Source organism: Lynx rufus, unplaced genomic scaffold, assembly GCF_022079265.1.
Source record: "Lynx rufus isolate CCGP_SWC_20201006 ecotype Redwood Valley unplaced genomic scaffold, mLynRuf1.p SCAF_6, whole genome shotgun sequence".
In the NCBI taxonomy this organism is placed as follows: domain Eukaryota; kingdom Metazoa; phylum Chordata; class Mammalia; order Carnivora; family Felidae; genus Lynx; species Lynx rufus.
This window is the reverse complement of record NW_025814878.1, coordinates 102,054,036-102,075,086: the sequence shown is the minus strand read 5'-3', so window position 1 is coordinate 102,075,086 and position 21,051 is coordinate 102,054,036. Positions and strand designations below refer to the sequence as shown.

At 44.6% G+C, this 21,051-nt stretch overlaps 1 protein-coding gene and 1 pseudogene across 1 annotated transcript in view; both read right to left on the bottom strand.

Annotated features, from left to right (window-relative positions):
- RCAN2 (regulator of calcineurin 2) overlaps window positions 1-21,051 on the bottom strand; it is a 232,889-nt gene that overhangs the window by 157,647 nt on the left and 54,191 nt on the right. The gene's annotated exons all lie outside the window — the stretch shown is intronic.
- Window positions 18,735-20,895, bottom strand: LOC124528379 (heat shock cognate 71 kDa protein-like; annotated as a pseudogene).

Genomic DNA, 21,051 nt, shown 5'->3' with positions numbered 1-21,051 from the left:
TTCATGATTTGTTTATAAATAGCCAAGGCTTGTCATTTAGAAACTGCTTCTTATGAGTGAGTAAACAGGAGACAGGGAATGGAATGTGATGAAAGACAACTTAACAAACATTACTCAGCATTGACAACCGGAGCCACAGGCTGCTTGGCAAAGCTAGCAGATCCCTGGCCCGAGGCCTGAGCCACTCAAAAAGTGGTAGGTGCTATTATGATCATCATTCTACTGCTTAAGCTTGAAATCTGGCCTTCTGGTGTAGTGATCCTATCCGAATAGAAACGCGGGGTCTATAGGAGTATTAACAACCTGGGATTTATGTAAATCCCATATATATTGGGCTGTATGGGCTTGATGATGGTTCAGTGAGTCCTGTATTCTTGGAATGTTTACTTACGAAGCGTGAGACGAACGACAGCTGCCACATTTGGTTCCGCAGGTTGCACCCTGCACAAGCCTCAGGGCGCCAGCCGCATGGACCCGGATGCCCCTAGGGTTACGGGGTGTACAAACCAATGCTGCGGCAGTCCTGCTGAACAGTGCTTGTGCATGAAGCCTCGCTCCTCGCTGAAGACGCTGAACCCAGAAGAGAAGTCTCTTAAGAACACAATTGGTATCATTTTGAGGAGATGCTTGACAATTAATTGGGTTATGGTGCTGACAGTGTAGAGAGTTGCTCCTTTTGGAAAACTGGACAGATAACCCTTCGGATCTATCTACAGGGTTCTGCACCTAACGTGCACATTGAATCAAATCATTTGACTGGAATAGTGGCCCGGCACATGAAACAGGCAGCCCGGGGTATGGAAGCCAAATGGGGACACGATAGGCTTTGTAAGTGTGATACGATGACTCAGACGAATGTATTCTGGCCCTAGCTGAGAGTGCACACAGATCTAGAAAACAGAAAGCAGGGAAGTGAGCATCACAAAGCTAGGAGAAATAAGTCTCCAAGAGGGCAGACAGAGTTTGTTCATTACGTGGGTATGTGCTGGGAACCAGGCAACAAAGAGCCTCCTTGCCACTGGGGATAAGAGGCTGATGCTTCCGGGCACCACACTCTGGACACGAGATACCAGTCTCCGAAAATGATTAAAATGGTGCTGCTCTGAGTCTCGAGAGCACCATCCAAGAGACAGGGGGGTTCTGGAAAGCATGGCCAGGGACCGCATTTACATCAGCTCAGTGATTGTGGGAACACAACACCAAACTATAAACTCCAGATAAATGGATTGTGAAGGTTGCAAATATTTTTTCTCTGTAACTCATTTTAGCTGAGGCAATTTCAGGTAATCCCGTTATAATGTGGGTTCATGTTTCCTGATGAATGTGATTTTTATGGTTTTATAATAGGTCTAAGAAGCATTCTCATTTAAATGAAATGATGTTTGAGAGATCTGAATAATTGTCTCATGATTTAAGCCTGACTCATTATTAAATAAAAATACTAAGTTCTCCTCTCCTTCCCCTTAGCCTGAACTGCAGCCTTAATGGCATCTCATTCCCAGGTAGAGAAGCAAAGCTTTAGAGGAAGTATGGTCATAAACGTGAATGTTGTTATTGATGGTGTCCCTATTAAATGGAATTAAGCTGCAGGAAATACTCATTTCAGATCACTGTGTCCTTGGGACTTGCCCAGGTATCTGCGGGAAGGACTGCTCAACACTTTTTCTTGTAGCTAGCTCAGCACGCAGCAGCATTTCGGCAGCCGAAAAACAGAAGCTTTTGAAGAAAATCTTCCAAAAGGATGCCTCAAAAGGTATGTATTGAGTTCAAATGTGTACGCTTCCGGGGCTACCCAAAAATGGCACTTTTGCAACATCAAAGGCGAAGAATACGATCCCTCTTGTCAGGTTAGTACACATTTTTAGTCCCTTCTATGAAATCGTTGGCGCTAGATGTGTTTTGGGTTTCGGAGTTTTTCAGATTCTAAAAGGAATTATGGTAGGTCTGGGAGAGAACGCCCCCACCCCACAAAGTCGTGGGACATCCCCTGTAATCTAGTATGTTACCGCTTCTGCGGTAAACTGTATGAGCAGTCACACCAAGGGGTAAAGAAAACGAAGCAGCCTCACCTCAGCGCAGGTCAGGATTTACTGCCAAGCGAGACCGCGCCAACCTTCAGAAAAAAAACGTTCAGTGTTCAGAGCTTTGTGGACTTCAGTATTCAGCAGTTGAGGGATTGATTACCTGCCAAGTGTTCAGAGGCGTTACGGCCAAGCTGCAGAGCAGCGCTTCTCAAGGTACGGTCTCTGGATCAGCGGCAAGTGCCTCCCCTAAGAATGTGTTAGAAAAGTGAATTCTCGGATCCCACCCCAGACTTTTACTGAATCAGAGACCCTGGAGATGCCCCCCCCCCCGTCTGTGTTTTAATGAGTCTTCTAAAGGATTCTGAAACCCACTTCAGGGCAGGAAGTGGGCATTCTTGGAAAGGTTCAGCATAAACACTGGTCTAGGAGTAAAGAGAACTGAGTCCTGGTTTAGTAATTCAATTTTCGATCTGCCAAGTAGGGATCGAGTCTACCTGTCTTTTTTGTTTAGCAGTGTTGACAGGAAGAGGTAAAGAGAGTGCATGTAAACAGGCTTCAAAAACTATAAGGTACTACGTATATGTTAGTTCTTTTAAATAAGAATAAAATCATAAGTGGAACAGAAGTTAATTAGCAGAGCAAGAATTTATAATAAAAGTAAATACGCTAGACACTAGGCGTGTAGGACAGCACTTCTGTACCTGGAAAAACGATACAAGAAAACCATACTCACAGTGTTCCCTACCTCGGGTCTCTTGTCCCTGGAGGCCCCCAAGCTATGTTCTCAGTCAGTTCACAATGTAACATGGCAATGTACCAAAAACCCTGAAATGTTCAATGAAGTATACATATGAATACCCTACCCCCTCTCATTCCAGAAAAGACTTAAGTCCGAAAGATATATGATGTTCCACTGTTTGGATTTCTGTGCTAGCAGCAGCAAAGAGAACAATCCCAAGAGGCACATAAAACAATGGGAAGAGGCTTGAACAGTCAGGAAACCCGAATTCTAATCCCAGCACTACAAGAAGTGAACGGGCCGACCTTAGACAAGTCCCTCTGCTCTCTCTGGGTATCACCTCCCATTTCTTAGCACCTGCTCTTCTAGTTGAGGTGTCTTATCTGCTGCTTTTGTTTTTCCTAGTTCCTAGAATTGGACTCTACAAACGGAAGGAGGGGTGAAAATACAGCAATCCAGTGACAATGAACCTGAGATGAGCTGTCTCCCATTCCACAAAAACAGACTGGAGACAGAAATACAAGCTGGATTGGGTTTTAGGGTACTGAGCCTTTATATAGTAATCCTACTGTATATTACAGTTCCACCTCACAGGCAAGGATTTTTATTTGCAGTGGTTTCCTAAAATGGTTATTGATACTATTAAACAAAAAAAATTTCACAAAGGAAAGCTCAGTCTGTACAGGAATTCTCCTCTTTCCTGTGGCCACAGTCCAACAATTAAACTTCAGTCAAGGTCACTGCATCTTGTTCCTACCTGCTCACCTTGGATCCGAGGTGACAGCATACAGCTGCCCTATCCAATCTCTTTGGCACTTTGTATCTTACCTGGCAAAGTCATGTCTTCAGTGGCTTTCCTGGCTGCAGCAACTACCCTACCAGGTAAATACCTCCTGAGGCATTGGCTCATGTTTTCTAACACACGCTTTCCAGTTTTTATATGCTCATGTGGGACACAAGATGGTGATGTGGTGAAGGACAGGGTCTTTTGGGCACCAGACTCGCTCCCAATGGTTAAAATTTACACCTTGGATGATTCATTGAACTTCTCCAGGTTATGATTTGTGCATCTGTAAACTGGGAATACTACTAGTCCCTTTCTCACAAGGTGACTGGGAGTATTAAATTATATTCTTTGTGAAAAACCCAATCCCCTATCCAGAACAGTACCTCCCACATGGCAAGAGCTCCCGATCGAAATGCCACGTCTGTCCTCCAGCTACTCTCCAGCTTCAGTCATGGAAACTCCATTCAGCTCAGCCCTGGAGTCCTCAGGAAGCCGTGGTGGGACAGAAACCTCCCCCCTTGAGCCAAAGATAACAATTCCCAGAAGAATGACAGCAACTCAATTTGTCCTCAAGCAAATCTGGTGGCACACATGGGAACGATGCAAACCCAGCAAAACCAACCCCAGGTGAGTGTAGAGACATCACACTGCCGGTCTTGGGTGCTTCTATTAATAAAAGTGCTCCAGGGCATGATTTGGTTTAAAAAAATTTTTTTTCAACGTTTATTTATTTTTGGGACAGAGAGAGACAGAGCATGAACGGGGGAGGGGCAGAGAAAGAGGGAGACACAGAATCGGAAACAGGCTCCAGGCTCTGAGCCATCAGCCCAGAGCCCGACGCGGGGCTCGAACTCACGGACCGCGAGATCGTGACCTGGCTGAAGTCGGCCGCTTAACCGACTGCGCCACCCAGGCGCCCCTGGTTTAAATACTGCTATAGTCATCCTGTGTTTTTGTAAGATTCCTGTGTTTTGTAAGCAAAGTAAGACCACATAGAAAGTAGTGTAGGCTAACATGTCAAAATAAACTCTAATTGTAGATGAACTGACTGGTTTGTATATGGAAATGGAAAGCAGCTTTTTCATTACAGTTGTTTCCTGGAAACATGTCAGGAAAACAAGCAAATAAGCCAACAAACAAACAAAAACCAAAGAACCAGCCTGAGAAAGAGAAACCTCTCTCCTTGACAGGTTCAGCATGAAGTTACTTCTCATGGCCTCTAGATGGTGGACTTGGGTTTACAGGGTAATTCGTTCACCCTTCAACAGCTACGGGGGAAGAAACTGAAGACTGGGTTCCCAACAGTCTTCAAGCAGAACAGAGAATCTTCAATATACCACGTGTGGTACTAAGTGCTATCTGGGACAAAGAACAGAACCAACCTGAGTCCTCTCGTCAGGAAGCTGGTCGGAGAGAGAAACAAGCCTAGAGCAAGAATTCGAACACAAAGTAGAACACGATGAAAGCGGCCAGAGTGGAGACAAAACACGAGAGGAGTTTATTTTAGACACCTTGGAGAAGCAACCGGGGAAGACTCCGTGGAGGAGGAGGCCTTGGAAGTGTGCCTTGAAGAGAGGAGAATCAGGAAGGACGGGCTGAGAGAAGAGGAGTGGCAGGGGAAGGCTTTCCAGGAGTCAGACATAGTCGAGGCAAAGGCCCACTGGCAGCCAGTTTGATGTTTCCTCTTCTCTCGCCCTCACACCTTCTCAAGGGAATAACTCTTGACTCCACCTCTTAAACTTTTCTTGCCGGACCAGAGAAGTTTGAGTTCCTCAAGGTTAGAGGCACACTTCCAGTCTGCTGGGTGTTCTTAGTTCCTAACATGGTGTCCGGGTCCCCCAACTCAAAATGTGCTTACTGAATATACATATGAACTGATGAATGCATGACAGTCCATAAGCTGTGCTGGGCAATATGGTGGCCACTAGCCAGTTATTTAAATTTAAATCAATTAAAGTGAAGTAAAAGTGAAAAATTCAGTTCTTCTCTTGCACTAGCCACTTCTTAAGAACTCAGTAACCACATGTGGCTAATGTGTACGTTACCGGACAGAGCAGGTACAGACTATTGCCATCATCGCAGAAAATTCTATTGGTCAGTAGTACGGGAAGGGAAGAATTACCACAATGTTAATTATCACTGAGTGCAATTTTCTTAAGTATCTCTGCGTATGTTTTCTCCTCTCTCTCTCTCTGTCTCTCTGTTTGCCTACATGTGCTGATCATTTTCCTGTTGATCCCTGACTTCCCTACTCTTCTGCGGAGTCAGTGTGGATCACTGATTCCTGCCACTCTTTCCCAGGCTCCCTAGGCACTGGGTACATTAACAGGAGACTGGGTACAGGAGGAAGGGGAAGGTCTACCTCCACATCTTCCCCCACCTCGGCTTTAGGAGGTATCCCTGGCAGTGAAAGCATCTTCTCCATATTCCCAGCAGCCTTCTAGGAGGTTCTAGGACCTGCCACTGGCCCTACTTCTGGGGGGACAGGGGACACCAAGTCTTCCACATGGCCCTTCAGCCCTGGGAGTGCTGCTAGATTCCTGCTTCGTTAATTTCCAGTTTGTCTCATGGCTTCTTCAGTTCTACAAATACCTTGCAACCAGTTCCCAGCGTTAAATTCCTTCTGTTGAACTATCTGGTGTGAGATGTTTTCCTGCCTGGATGCTGACCGATATATTACGCCTATCCAGGTATCATATTTGAAGACAAGCAGTTATCAGTGGAAAATGAGCAAATATGGACTATCTATCTTTGCAGACAAGAAGTAAACCCTGAAAGTGACCACATTCCCACATCTTGGGTGCAGCACAATTAGCATTAGTTTGCATTAGAGAGGACACTTCTATTATCTTAAAGCCCATCTAATTTTTGTTAATTTTTATCGCTGTTACTCCATTTTCTAGAAAAGGGAACTGAGTCTCCAAGAGGCTACATAACTCATCCAACGACATACAGGCACTAAAAAGAGAAATTCAAAGCCAAGCCCATTAGAAGATGGTGAACAACTGAGGCACAAAAACAACATATATTATAGGGTTCCATTTATATGAACTTCTAGAATGGGCAAAACTTATCAATGGTGAAATAAGGCAAACAGTGCTGGCCTCTTGGTGATGGGGAGATTAACTGGGAAGTCATACAAGGGAGCCTGCTGGAGAAGTGGTCTCTATGGTAAAAGGGGAATGGGACAGACACATGTATACACGTTCGTCTTAACCCTAGTTAAGATTCCGCGTTACCCTGCATGTAGATTTTACCTTGCAAATAAAGCACTTGAAAAAAACATCTTGCGAAGCATGAGGAGTGAGTAGAGTCACGGACAGAAGAAGAATGGCAGAGCCCTGGTAATGTCTGAAGCTGGATGACAGGGTTCATCACACATGTTGTTTACTTTGTACGTGTTTGAAATTTTCCATAATAAAACATTATCATAAAGACCACAGAAAGAATCTCTAGGTTTCTCTGGCTTTCAGGCTCAAGCTTTTCCTACCAATCACTTTGCTCCAAAAGCATTTTTATAAGTGTACTCAACCACAGGAGGCCAATTCCAACCCAAGGAAAATACAGAGGAGAGGTACAAATCCACAGGAAGGGGAACTGGGCAACGCATCGGAGAAGCCGCCACATCCCAGGAATCGCATTCGATGGAAGAGGCACCATTGCCCTACTCCTGATTTGCAACTCTTCTATTGCTATAAATAATATTCAGGCTGGAGAGCAGAGCACGATTGACAGGATGAGGTAGGGATGCAAGACAGGATGAAGATATGCAAATGAAGCAAAGCTCTAGAAGCAGAAAATTTTGTGAGCAACTTTGGGGGAACGTGAGAAACAAAAAACACAAAAAAGAGCAGAAGACTAAGATCAGGCAAATACTAATTATTTAAGAGAACAAATAGTTTCAAAGTTTCCCTGTGGCTACGGGATGCAGTCTGGACTCTGCAGGGGGAAGGCAAGCCAGATTCCGTGCGAACCGCCAGGGCAAGACTTCTCTCAGGTCGCTCCTGGCTCCTTCTCCGCACTGTGTCGATAGCAAAATTTTTACAGCCATTTGCACTCAGCCTGCTGTTCTAGGCTTCCTCAGTTTTCTTCCTGCTGTTCCCTCTCACTGGAATGTACTTTTCCTCTTTCCTCTTACTCTTTAAGATGCAGCTTAGCAATTATTTCCCTCAGGAAGGGTCCCTGGAACCTCAGCCCCCCTCGCCTCAATGCTCCCTTGGCATTGATGATAGTGAAGTGATCTGCCTGGGTACCAGCCTCCCCACGAGCCCATCCTTACCTCCTCCAGGTTCCATCCTGTGTGATGCATCTCTGTACTTGCAGTGTCACGCCCAGTGCTTAGGACTCTGCAGGTGCACAGTGTGTGTGTGCTGCACCTTACGTAGCTGTTCTGGAGCTCGTTCTATGTGGCTTGTGAATGCAAAGAAAACGAGATAGTGGCTTTATAGCCTTCCCGAGTCTACTCAGGACTCACCAATGTTCTCTACTTATTATCTCCATTGAGTCTCAGACTCATGCCTTCAATTAGGCTGCCATGTTCTTTTTTTTTTTTTAATTTTTTCAGTGTTTATTTTTGAGAGAGAGAGAGAGAGAGAGAGAGAGAGAGAGAGCATGAGCAGGGGAGTGGCAGAGAGAGAGGGAGACACAGAATCCAAAGCAAGCTCCAGGCTCTGAGCCATCGGCACAGAGCCCGATGCGGGGCTCGAACTCACCAGCTGTGAGATCGTGACCTGAGCCGAAGTCAGACCTCAAATGACTGAGCCACCTGGGTGCCCCTAGGTTGCCGTGTTGTGAAGGAACAACATTTCAAGTGGGTATTGAGATTGCCAAGGAGCCTCTATCACTACCGGGTCAGATGATTTGGGAATGCAAGATAACAGGATGACGGCAAAGTTCCTGTCACATAATAATAAAAAAAAAGTGCTTCTGTCAAACATCCACCTCGATGGTCCTTTACCTTATGAAATGCTAAGAATAAAGAGAGGTGAACAAGTACCATCACTATCTGAGACCAAATAAAACTGAAAAGTTGACCAGACCACACTCTGAACTAATTCTGATTCAAGTAATTAAATGTTAAGCGTGTGCTCGACGTTACAAGCAAAACGGTTGAAAGTATGATCCCAGGGAAACCAGAGGGGGTTTTCAAGGCAGTTGATATCAGAGAATGATCTCAGTGAAATGGAAGAATCTTGAAGAGGACTCAGGACAGGCAGAAAAGGTGAACCCTGTGCCCCTGACTATAATGTGAAATGATTTCGAGTCCCACCTGGGACAACTTGGTTCAAAACTGTTACTATTTTATAAATCAAAGGCAAATGGAGCACCAAATATACTGTATGAGAAGGATAATGTTCCCACTGTACTTGTGATCGTTCTAGAACACGGATTCAAACCCCAGGGCTAAGCCTCTCCAAATAGAAAAATCCAACCTTTGCATAAAGCACGACTACAGGTAGGTTCCCTATGGAAAGTGACATTTGTATCTTCTTTTGAAGTTTTTTTACATAATGCGTTCATGTTTAGTGTTTGACCTGTTATCATTAAAGTCAAACAAAAACAAACAAACAAAAAAAAAACTGGTTACTATAAACTTCCACTGCTTTACAGAAGTCCAGTTGAATCCCCTTAACCGTGTTTCTGTGAAGATTACTAGACTCTCAGGGAATGTCGTCAGCAGAGGGTTGGGAATGACTTCGTCTAGAGAACTCAGAAGTGGGTAGATAGAAGCAGAGTAAATAGAGCCCTGAAGCAGTGAGATGCATTTTTGGAAGCATACTGACGTTGAGAAAGTTACTTCCCCCTTTCTGTGTCCTGATCTATAAACAGAATAATAAGAGCTCCCTCGTCTGCAGCTGAGTGAGCACATGTACGTCAAGTACACAGTAGAGTGTCTGGATGTCATGGCAGCCAAGTGTATGGTGAGGGGAACGAGAGAGTCTTTCGGAACAGCCCTGAGCAAAGGAAGGCGAGGCAAAGGCCAGCCAGGCTCTGAAACCACAGCTCCTACGGCAGAGGGGAGAGGTCGGTTCTGTGGGCTCCGGCAGCCTGGTCCACACTCCAGCTCCATTTCTCCAACTCCCAGACTTGGGCAAGTTTCACAACTGCCCTGTGCCTCAGTTTCCTTGTTTGTGACACGCAGGCCCGGCACGGGGCTGTTGTGGGGACAGTGCCCGGCATGAAAGGGTTCCCCGGAGATGTGACTGCTGAATTTCGGCTGATGGACAGGAAGGGCGGGGCAGGGCTGGTGCAAGAGAATTGATGGCCTCAGCCCACAGCATTTGGGAAGAGTCACGGCTCCCAGCTCTGCCGGAAGCTGTGCATGTCCAGGGCGGGCGTCTTCGCTTATGAGGCTGACTTGTGCAGCAGACCACATGGCCATCTCTTTCCTTCTTCAGAGGGCAATCTACTCTGCTCCCGGGGATACATTTCAAATCTTGAGAGCATGAGCTAACAAAACCCTGGGCGAGGTTCTCTTTCTATCCCGAGGACAGCAGGGGCTATATGACAGCGGAAGCTGGAGGATTTATAGCTCATTAAACTACCGATCACGAGAGTATTGATTATGAGAAGACGTCAACCCAGAGGACTGTGGCGGGTCAGGGGAATAACGATACAAAGAATACGTGTTTATTGTGCTCACCGCGGACACTAAGGTAGAGAGGAGAGAGGCTTTGAAGATGGGTCCTGCTGGGTTGTACATGCTCACTAACCAATGGTTTGAGTGAATGGAGGAATGAAAAATCAACATTTAAAAGGCTTTCAATAGGCTAAATTATAGGTCAAAAACCAATATGAAATGTAAAGGGGATAGATGTTAAGTGTTGCCCGAAGCTAGACACTTTTACCTGATAAAAAGAAATGTAACAAGGATTCAGGAGATGTCTCAAGCATACGCTAAATAGATGAACCATATAATGTGACCTAAACAGCGCAGGCTTCAGCCGTGTTATGAAGGTCAGAGGGGAAACACACCCTTGGGAGCTGGCCGTGGCGAAGCCCCATGGTGCCCGGCTTCCGGTGTTTAGGCAATGCTTTGGGAACTCCACTTACGCTCTGGGGTGGTGCAAAGGCAGAACACCAGCAAGAGCCTAAAAACTATCACGGGGGAAGCAACTCAGGGGATTGGTCATTCTTAGTCTGGAAAAAGAAAGAAGCCTTACTGGGGGCATGAAAGCTGACTTCAACCATTAAAAATTTGAAGCACTGGGGCACCTGGGTGGCTCAGTCGGTTAAGCATCCGACTTCGGCTCAGGTCACGATCCCCTAGCTCGTGGGTTCGAGCCCCGCGTCGGGCTCTGTGCTGACCGCTCAGAGCCTGGAGCCCGCTTTGGATTCTGTGTCTCCCCCTCTCTCTGCACCTCCCTCATTCATGCTCTGTCTCTCAACAATAAATCAAAGGTAAAAAAAAAAATTAAAATAAAATTTAAAGTGCCGTCAAGTAGATGATGATTAGCTGTATTATTAAACTCAGCAGATATTTATCGAATGTCTGCATTTACAAAGTACCCATTTTGCAAATATTGGTTGCTTACCTCTTCTGCGCCAGGCACCATCCTAGGCGCTAGGGAAAGGGTCTCTCTGCTTTCATGAAGCGGCATCTAGTGCGTGATGGGTAAGACAGCCAATATGCAAGTATTGGAAGGAGGAAAGTATGGGTGATGGGTGCCTCACACATTTGCCTTCAAATCTAGTAGGATATGCTTATTCTTTGTTGTTCCATTAATGAGATAAAGACAGACTGTAATTCAATAAAAGGAAGAAAATTTTCCCAATAGAGCAGGGACTCTGTGAAAAAGTAGTGAATTCTTGGGGCACCTGAGGGGCCCAGTCGGTTGAGCGTTCAACTCTTAAACTTGGCTCAGGTCATGATCTCATGGTTCATGGGATTGAGCCCAGTGCTGGGCTTTGCGCTGAAAGTGTGGAGCCTGCTTTGGATTCTCTCTCTCTCCCTCTCTCTCTGCCCCTTCCCCTCTTGCATGTGCTAGCACTCTCTCCCTCTCAATAAATAAATAAACATTAGAAAAAGTAGTGAATTCTATCATTGGAAATATGGAAAAAAACCAAAAAACCTGTGTGGCTATCTTTTAGGGATGTTGTGGGGAATTCCCAAGTATAGGTTAAAACTGGATCAGTGGTCCCTAGACCTTTGGATTTCCTAGACAAGTACAACTGAAAACATGGCAGGTGGCAACACAGAGTCACCAAGTATTTATATTTCTACATATACGAATAGAAACCCAACCATCATTAACATATTTTCATTAAAGAAAGGTCATTGTTTTAGAGACTTATGAAAAAAGGATGACACACTATCAGAATAAGAAATTCTCTAAGAGGGGCACCTGGGTGGCTCACTCGGTTGAGTGTCCGACTTCAGCTCAGGTCCTGATCCCACGGCTGGTGGGTTCGAGCCCCGCATTGGGCTCTGTGCTGACACCTCAGAGCCTGGAGCCTGCTTCGGATTCTGTGTCTCACCCTCTCTCTCTGCCCCTTCCCCACTCATACTCTGTCTCTCCGTCTCTTAAAAATAAATAAACATTTAAAAAAATGCTCTAAGTAAAGTTGGTGATATTAAAATTTCATAATAATGGCCTTATTTTTCTAACTTTGCAACAGACCATTAAAAATCCCATCATCAGCCTGAAAGAGTTGACAGCCTGGAATTTGACAATGGAACCAGATGACCTTGAAATTCTTCCTAACAGTGTTTCAATGTGTTATGTATCACAATTTACTACACTTGTGTAAGTGTGGGGTTTGGGAACTGATGTCCATGAATTTAAAGCCACGGCTCGAACTAGCTGTGGGCAACTTTCTCTCACTGTCAGTTCCGACTCCTGTGACAATGGGGATAATGACATTTATTGACTCGTGGCGCTGTAAGAATTCACTGAGATCACACAAACGGAGCACTCAGTGCAGCAAGTGGCATGTAGTAATTGCTCAATAAAAACGTGGCTACTACCCCTTTTGGTCAGACTTTCTGTCCCAAAGGAAATGGTGAGGTGAAGGGCATTTCTTATGGATGATGGTGTCAGTACACAGAACTTTCCATACACCGTACTTGGAGTACTTGGATTTCTGACGAAGGAACAGATAGCCTTTTTAGCATGTAATACTTGAACGCTGCCCCTGATTGCCAGGAAAAGGAAGCATCACAGCTAGCTCCTAAAAGGATGGTTCTCTCCGCCCTCTCCTACATTATCCATTTCCCTACACTCCTGCTTCTCCTTTCTCTTGCCTCCCTTCTCTGGCACTTACTGGCTTCTCCACAGAATGCCTGGTCACTTACTACTTTTTTTCTTGTCTCTTGGAGCCTCTTCTGAATTTTTTCTTTCTTTTTACGTTTTATGTTAGTTTGTCTGAATTCATCTAGTTTGTGGTGGTCGGTGGAGCCTCCTACATTTTCTCTTCCACCTGCCTGTTTTCTCCCCAGTCTCCTAGGGTCCAGCTTCCCCTCACCTCTTCCCCACCCTGCCTGCAACCGCCAGCGTGGCCAACACTGTGAGCACACGTTCAGAGTAAATCAGCAAATCTCGCTCCAGGTGAACACGCCTGAATGCTGTGGAAACGTAAGTCCTTAGGCCTGTGTTTCCAAGTCTGAATGATAACTAACGTGCAAGATGACTTATGTTTGAAAGCTGAGCCACACCAGTCAACCCTCCACGGCTCACGCTTTGTGACAATGCCCTGCAGGGTCTATTCAAAAGGATGCGTTGTTCTAACAATAGCTGATACTTCTCTTGTTTGGTAAGGAAGTGATACACTGTTGTTATTAGCAGTGATCAGATTTAAGTCCTTGACAGGTGCTGAGCACTCTAGAATTCAAGAACTCTATTCGTCAGCAGCAGTAAATCTAGACAAAAAGGTTCCGAAATAAGTTCTTTATACACAGGTCTTAACCGAGAGACGTCAGCGGAGCTTCTACGATTTGGCATTTGCGTAAATTAAAATGTGCTGAATAAGTCCTGCATTACTTTTCATTAGTGCCTATGCCAGTTCCACATTTATGACTTATTAGCTCAAAATGTGGCTGGCCATGCTGGAAGAATAAAAGCAGGGTGTGGTAGAATTATTGAACACAGTCCAATGGATAAAAACTGGTCCAAAAGTCAGGACATTCAGACTCACGTTGGAGATTTCTTATTATAGATATGGGCTATGTATAACTGATTCTTCAGGATCTCAATAGATAAGTGGAAGTTCTTCTCTGCCTGAGAGACTGCTACACTTTTTATTCATGCCCTCTATTCTCCTTTCTCTTTTACATTTTCTATATAAAAAGTAGGTCACATGAGGCCTTGTGGGATACTGTTAAGACTTTTGCTTTTGTCTTTAATGAAATGGGAGCCGGCGGAGGGTTTTGAGCATTGGGGAGACGGGATCTGCCTTACCTTTTAAACAGGATCTCCTTGGGGCGCCTGGGTGGCGCAGTCGGTTAAGCGTCCGACTTCGGCCAGGTCACGATCTCGCGGTCCGTGAGTTCGAGCCCCGCGTCAGGCTCTGGGCTGATGGCTCAGAGCCTGGAGCCTGTTTCCGGTTCTGTGTCTCCCTCTCTCTCTGCCCCTCCCCAGTTCATGCTCTGTCTCTCTCTTCCCAAAAATAAATAAACGTTGAAAAAAAAATTAAAAAAAAAAAAAAAGAAACAGTGGAGATAGTGGAAATGGAAATGGTAGTAATCATGTGCTTTGAAGAAGCAGTGAACGCATTCCCTGATAAGACTGGTTGTGCCTCATGAGAAAAAGGGAAGCGTCATGGATGACTGTAAGAATTTTGGCGTGAACAAGTAAAAGGAAGAGTTTCTTGCTGTCTCCTGAGATGGGGAACCCTTAAGGGAAAGAAACTGCCAGGGGTCGTGATAGGGTGGCGGTGATATGGGTCATGAATTGGGCTTAGCTCTACAAGGTTTGCGAGGCCTTGACGGGAGCAGGGATGCCAAAGAGCAGACGAAGATCCAATTTGGGATCTCAGAACAGAGAACCAGGTCAGATACGTGCATTGGAGGGTCACCAGTGCATCCGTGGTGTTTATGCTGTGAGATGGGATGGGGCTAGGGAGAGTGGAAAGGTAGAGCCAAGGCTGAGTCCGAACACTCCAACTTGAGGTTGAACAGAGGAAGACAAATCAGCAAAGCGGCTATAGCACAGGCCTCGCGCAAGATAGGATCCTGAGAACCAGATGGAGAAAATGCTACAACGGGGAAGAATCAGCTGTGCTCAAGGCTGATCTCTTAAACAGGTAAAAAACAATGTACATATGTAATCAAGGTATTGTACCCCTCTCGAAATAAACTAATACGTCTAATATTAATTACACATTCCAAATCAAACTTCAAGGCTAATTCTGCAATATTATGTCAGACCATTTCCGACACCTTTAATAGCGTCTAACCGCAAATAAAACTGATGGCAAGATGCATTCCTAAACTTAGCAGAGAAGCATTAGGGCTATGGAGGTTGGCTCATTTCATCATCTCTCTGCTTCCTTTAGCATCTTCCGTGGGTTGTAAAGTCATTTTCCCAATTTGGGAAGAAACATTTACCCACCAGGGGTGCCATGTTCTCTGGGTCAAAGATTCAGGACTGTGACACATTTATCTGTCAAATTCAGTATCTAGCCATGGGATCCGGGCACTGTGTTTCAAAGCTGATTCTGCCCAGATTCCAGATGAACAAGCTGGTGTCTTTCTAACTGTTTAGTTCTGTGAGCTATGTCAGCAGGGGACCCAATGCCCAGTTCTTCCAGTTGGAGTTAGTTTCGGAGCCCTGCATATTGAATATATTTCTAGTTATGCCTTAGACTAATTTTTATCATTCACTTATTTCAGTGTTTTATCACCTAATTTAGGGAGAAGAAATTCTGCTCCTTTAACCAAGTTGCAGCTAGTTTCTTTTCCCCCTCAATTAGATTCACCTAACGTCTTTGCTCCGTGATTGAATCCCACATTCTCTCCCTATGTTTCGTGTCTGGATCTTGGGCATAGGTTTAGAATCACTTGTATTAAGAAGAGAAGATTAAATGTAAGGTCGGTAGAAGCAGTAGGACCAAACGTAGACTGGATTTCTTTATTCCACGGCATTGCACTGAGGGTTACTGCTCCAGGGTTTGTTAACATGGTGTTCAGAATTGTAAAGGATGCACATCTTATTCGTGCTTAGCTGTGAGAACACCACACAGAAGGCCTACAGACTTCTGGGATTTGGGCCAGAGGAACCATAAAAGAGAGACAATAATGCCTCATTCATTCAAAAGACATTTATCTGGTGCCTCAACATGGAATCAATGCCTGTGTCCCCCCAAAATGCATATTTTGAAACCACACCCCAAATAGGATAATATTAGGAGGTGAAGTCTTTGGGAAATAAGCCAAAGGGTGGAGCCCTCGTGAATGGGATTAGTATCCTTTTAAGGAGGGGACACAAGAGCTCGCTCCATGTCTCTGCTCTCCACCATGTGAGGACACAGCAAGAGTACGACCATCTGCAAACCAAGAAGGGGGCCCTCACCAAACCCCGGATCTGCCAGCACCTTGATCTTGGACTTAGCAGCCTCCAGAGTTGTCAGAAATACTTGTTTGTTGTTTAAGCCATCCCATCTATGGTATTTTTGTGATAGCAGCCCAAGCTGACTAAGACATACCAACATCTGCCTGGCACTGTGCGAGGTGCCAGGCAGGGTTGAGATGCGAGGGTGTCCAGTGGCATGGTGAAGCTGATGAATCTACAGCTCATGTCGATTCTGATCGCTTCAGGTATTGTTCCTTATAGGCTATTACATATAATGAGTATCACCCGGGATGACAGAGATACGAAACTGAATAGAATACATTTCCAGCTTTTAGGGGATTTTTGTTCGTTACAATGATGTCAAAGAGACATCTCTTCCTTCTGATCTCAGCTACAACAACCTTGATGGCCAAAGAGTAAACAGAAACCTAGGGCATACTTCCCAGGCTTGTTGAAGTTACTGTGTTTCACAACAAATGCCCTAGTGTGGCTTCATTCATGTAACGTTCTAAAAATGACAAAATTATAGAGGTGGGGAACAGAACAATGATTTCCAGGGAGTGAGGGGAAGGGGAGGCCGGAAAGGATCGTCGAAGGGAGTTCCCGTGTAGTGATGATGGAACAGTTCTCTAAGGAGAATGTCCACATATGAGACAATTTCATAGAACAACACACACACACACACACACACACACACACACACACAGTGAATAGATGTAAAATTTGGTAAAATCTGGGGCCCTTGCATGGCTCAGTCGGTTAAGTATCCAACTTCAGCCCAGGTCATGATCTCACCACTGGTGAGTTCGAGCCCTGCGCTGGGCTCTTTGCTGACAGCTCAGAGCCTGGAGCTTGCTTCCAATTCTGTGTCTCCTTCTTTCTCTGCCCTTCTCCTGCTCATGCTCTGTCTCTCTCAAAAATACGTAAACGTTAAAAAAAAATTAAAAAAATAAATAGAAATTGGTAAAATCTGAGTAAGCTCTATAATCTAGTTAATAGTATAATCCCAATATCAATATCCTGGTTCTGATAATGTACCACAGTTAAGTAACATGCTACCTCTGGGGAAAGCTGAAGGAAGGGTACAGGGGATCTCTCTGTACTATTTTTGCAACTTCTTCTGAGTTTATAATTATTTCCAAAAAAGTAAGAGAAAAAATCATGTATTCATTCATGTAAAACAATAATAGGCCCTTTATATGCAAATAAATTACTGCCCTATGATATTAAAAAGTTTTCATTTTAAGTCAGCTTTCTCTGTCCCAGAGTACCAATAATGAACCAATCATTTTTCACAATCACCTAAGCCATGCGTCCTCATCCAGCTATGAGTTATCACCACCACGTCTTTATTTTAACATATTGATTCATAAAATTAGTATGTGCACAAATCTTTTAAATTTTGCATTCTCTTTCATGTAGGAGTTATAATACTAGGACAATATCCCACGAGTAAATAGACTCATTATTCACGAGTAACAAAACTCAGGAATAAGCTCATTTATCACAGCATAATTTATGATGGCAGAAAACTGGAAACAATCTAAATATTCAATTAAGAACATTCTGACAGACACCAAGAATTGACGAATTGAAGGCAATCAAAATGTTATTGTAGGAGAATATTTAGTAATCTGGAAAGCTGCCCTCAGTGCTTTGCTAAGTGAAAAAAAGTTCTTCAATAGGGTACAGAACGATATGCATACACATGTATTTGCATAGTGAAACAAAAGATATTTAAATGTTAATGGTGCCTTTTCTCTGCATGATGGCATTATAGTGTTTATTTTATTTTTTGAATTATTTCAATTTTCTGAAATGTCTACAGTGAATATCTATTATATTTGTAATAAATGTAAAATGAAAAAACCTAATTCATATATTAAGCCCAGGTTCTGTATAAACCAGTGTTTCTAAGCTGTGGTGAGTCGACAGAGTTCCAAAGATGTATTCAAAGTGGTCCATGGCTACTACTATGAGAATGTTTAATGTGGTGTTTTCGTTTAGATGACAACCTTAACACAGTAATATTGACATCTTCGGGATCATCTGGACGATCATGGTACATCACAGATGACCAGAGCCCATACTGGCATTTATTTTTATGTCTGCAGGGTTGACACGGCTGCTACTCGTTCTCACAGACTAATGAGAAAAGAAACAAGTCAAATGTAATAGATGTATTTGTACAGCCTGCTGCACAAATTAGGGTTTGCAGAACTTCCAAGAGAGAAAGTCCTGGAGAATATGGGGCATGCCAAACTCCAAAGAACTTGAGTCAGCATTCAGTACCCAGTTCACATTGTGATCAGTGAATCAACTAGCAAAGAATATCATCAGTCACACTAAATTAGCCAGTGTTTTATAGTGGTTGTTTTTAGTTTTTGTTGTATTTAATGTTTGGCCTATATGAAAGCAGCAAGTATAGGGACTTTGTGCCTATTTATTTTATTTTATTTTTGGTGCCGATTTTAAATACAGTTTTATTTAAGACATTGCATTTTCCACTTACCATACAGTGCTCATAAAGTGCAATGTTTATTTTCTTCCCCTGCACACACATTCCATATTCAAGTATCAAGGATTCCTAGTTTATTTACTACAGCAGCTTGACTTTAAAACTTCCATGGCATTTGCTACCGATTTGGGTCCTTCAAACGTCTCATGCAGAACAATGCTAGACCTATTCTCAGGTTGGCTTAATCAACCTCTTCAATGGTGGGCACAGAGGAGGCACCACCAGATGGGGGAGCTCCACCACCAGGGAAGCCCCAAAACATTCCTCCCAGCACGCCTCCTGCGCTCTGGTACAGCTTGGTCATGATGGGGTTGCAGACTTTCTCTAGCTCTTTCTGCTATGTTCAAATTCTTCCTTATCAGCAGTCTGGTTCTTATCAAACCAGTTGATGACTTCATTACACTTGTCAAGAATCTTCTGTTTGTCCTCATTGTTGATTTTGCACTGAAGTTTTTCATTTTCAATGGTTGCTTTCATGTTGAATGTGTGAGATTCAAGTGAATTCTTGGAAGACACCTTGTCCCACTGCGTCTCATCTTCAGCTTTGTACTTCTCGGCTTCCTGGACCATGAGCTCAATGTCTCCCTTGCTCAAGCAGCCCTTGTCCTTTGTGATGGCAATCTCGTTCTCTTTTCCTGTGCTCTTATCCACAGCAGAGACCCTGAGGATGCCATTAGCATCAATATCAAAAGTGACTTCAATCTCAGGAAAGGGGTAGGAATAGTGGTATTGCCCTTGATAAGGCAGTCATGACTCCTCTACCAGTTTCAATGCCAAGAGAAAGAGGAGTGACATTCAACAGCAGCAAATCTTGAACATTTTCAGATATTTCTCCAGAAAGAATGGCTGCCTGGCCAGCTGCATCATAAGCAACAGCCTCATCAGGGTTGATGGTCTTATTCAGTTCCTTTCCATTGAAGAAGTCTTGAAGAAGTCTATGAACTTGGGAATATGGATAGAACCACCCACCAGGACAATATCATGGATCCAAGACTTGTCTAGTTTGGCATCCCAAAGGGCTTTTTCTACAGGGTCCAGGGTGCCGTGGAACAGGTCAGCACTTAATTCTTCAAACTGGGCGTGAGTAATAGAGGTATAGAAGTTGATTCCTTCACACAAAGAATCACTCTCAATACTGGCCTGGGTGCTGGGGGGCGCCTGGGGGGGCGCCTGGGTGGCTCAGTCGGTTGAGCGTCCGACTTCGGCTCAGGTCACGATCTCGCGGTCCGTGAGTTCGAGCCCCGCGTCGGGCTCTGGGCTGATGGCTCAGAGCCTGGAGCCTGCTTCCGATTCTGTGTCTCCCTCTCTCTCTGCCCCTCCCCCGTTCATGCTCTGTCTCTCTCTGTCTCAAAAATAAATAAACGTTAAAAAAATTAAAAAAAAAAAACAAAACACTGGCCTGGGTGCTGGAAGAAAGTATATGCTTAGCACATTTGCGAGCAGTATGGAGGCGACGGACTGCCCTCTTGTTCTCGCTGATGTCCTTCTTACATTTACACTTGAACTCTGCAATAAAACGGTTGACCATTCGGTTGTCAAAGTCTTTTTCACCTAAGTGGGTGTCTCCAGATGTAGATTTCACCTCAAGGATCCCATCTTCAATAGTGAGAGCTGACACATCAAAAGCGCCACTTCCGTAGTCAAAGATGAGCACATTCCTTTCAGCTCCAACCTTTTTGTCTAAGTCATAAGCAACAGCCACAGCAGTTGGTTCATTGATGAATCTGAGTACACTGAGGCCTGCAACAGGTCAGCATCATTGCTAGCTTGACGCTGAGCACCATTGAAGTAAGTAGGTACTGCGACAACAGCCTTGGGAACAGTCTTCCCGAGATAGGCCTCTGCAATTTCCTTCATCTTTGTCAAAACCAGAGAGGACGTCTCTTCTGGATAGAAACAGTTTTGTCTCTCCCTTGTATTCTGCTTGGACTTTGGGCCTGCCAGCATCATTCACCACCATGAAGGGCCAATGCTTCCTATCGGACTGGACAACAGCATCGTCGAATCTACGTCCAATCAGGTGCCTGGCATCAAAAACCGTGTTGCTGGGATTCATTGCGACTGGATCAATCAATGGTTTGGTGTCACTAAAGGTGACATAACTTGGGGTGGTTTGATTTCCCTGATCATTTCCACTTTCCTGTGCCGGAAGACACCCACACAAGAGCAGGTGTGCCAAGATCAATGCCAACTGCAGGGCCCTTAGGTAGAGTTGCTTCCGTGTGGTCCCTGCTCAGCACAATCTGGAGAGCCAGCATGGCGTTCATGGACGCCCTGTGCCCGTTTAGCTTTGTGTTGTATTCACTCAGGTAGCACATTGTGAAAACTATTAAATTGAAGTCTAGACATTTTGTTTTCCTTTTCCAAGTGTCTGCACACTGCTCGGGTTTGAGAAACACTGTTCTAGAACCAAAAACATTCCGGGGCACCTGGGTGGCTCAGTCGGTTGAGCGTCCGACTTCGGCTCAGGCCAT